Here is a 1801-nt window from a genome sequence, read left to right as displayed (position 1 = left end):
TATTATTATTATTATTATTATTATTATTATTATTATTATTATTATTATTATTATTATTTAACCACGTGTCTTAATAACTATGCAATATTATTTTGGGCAAAATATTTAGTTAAATATGTGAAAATCTAATAATGATAATATTCTATAACTACTTACATTGATAATTTTGCACCAGAAATTTACTATCCTACTAAGTGATTGTTATATCATTAGAGTATTTATATATTTGTGGGCTCTAATAAAAATCTCACCCATGTTTATATATGTAAGATAGTGAGAGTGTGTACACAAAATGTTTAATAAATATAATATCTTATTGCATTAAATTTTGCACTAAAAATTTAGTATTTCACAGTTAAATATTATATCACTAGAGAGTAATTTTAAACTAGTGGACTATTATTAGAGAGTAATTTTAAACTAATGAGAGTCTAAATATTATTATATATATCGAATCAGTGATAGTATATATTATATCATTAGAATATTTTTGAAATTATTAAACTGTAATGAGCATTCAAAATCTCATTTATATATATATATATATATATATTTATATCCGATATGTGGAAGTGCGTGTGTATATAAATTATAAATACTTCAAAATTTTATTCTTAATCATATTGTGATATACTTTTGTGCATACTAAAACATATTCTACAATACATTGAAATTAAGTCTCATTCAATCAAACTGAGATATATTTAAATTCTTTTAATGTGAATAAGTATCATAATTGAATGTTTAAGTTGTTGGAAAAGACACAATAATTCTTCGGCATGCAATTATATTATATTTCAATTATATTATATTTCTCTTCAATTACCAATATTTCACATATTGTAAGGTCACAAAATACAAGTACAAGTATAATATTAATTCCCCTATCGGGAATGATATTGTGTTACGAATGAACTTATAGACATAATATTTTTAGACCTATATTGATATTCTATGATATTAATTTATCCTTAGACCTACGTTTGTATTCTATGATATTTATGAAATTAAAAAATTCATTGGTAGAACCACAACACCATAACTCATATTGTACGTTTTGCTTAAAGTTTGTTGTATTTTGGGTTAGTAAAGTTTATTTTAGTATTTTTAAATGTTTGGTTCATTCTAAAGTCATCATTCTTATATAAAATATAAGTCTTTGATATGTATGATTTGTTTTTCTTACCCGATTCAATTTTTGTAGTGTTAAAGCTTATTTCTCTTGGATGACAAGTGTTTTGGTTGTTATTGAAATTCTATTATTAAAATCATATTCTTTTTATAATTGATTATTGTTATTCAAGTTGGAGATTGTTAGATTTGTTTTGTTAAAAACAGAGATCAATCAGTCATTAAACCAAGAACATTTTTAGTTTTTGTAAAATGGAGATTGATCAGTTCGTAAAACGAAGAACGTTCTTCGTTTTCTGTCAAACAGAATTAAAGCTTGCAATGTCAAAATAAACACATGCAATTATAAAACTTGTTCAGAGTTAAACTCTTACGTCTGAGGGGGCTTGATTCGACTTTGAATTATCACTAATATGAGATGAAATTATTACAATGTTTGTACACTTATGCTGCCAGTTTTCTCCATAATCTGAAAACTGCAACTTTTCCTCATTGCTCAGCAATTAGCATTGCTTACTTTGACTTATATACCAGTTGGTTACAATTAGGAGCAACAAACAAAATAATTACAATTAATTAATTAAAAACGAACTGCCCAACACAGATTGCTTGTAAGTAATTATATCTCCAAAGTCTTCTAATTGAGTACTACTTATTTACAAGATAAATT

Source organism: Cicer arietinum, chromosome 7 (genome assembly GCF_000331145.2).
Source record: "Cicer arietinum cultivar CDC Frontier isolate Library 1 chromosome 7, Cicar.CDCFrontier_v2.0, whole genome shotgun sequence".
In the NCBI taxonomy this organism is placed as follows: Eukaryota; Viridiplantae; Streptophyta; class Magnoliopsida; order Fabales; family Fabaceae; genus Cicer; species Cicer arietinum.
The sequence above is the reverse complement of the archived record's forward strand: the minus strand, read 5'-3'. Positions refer to the sequence as shown.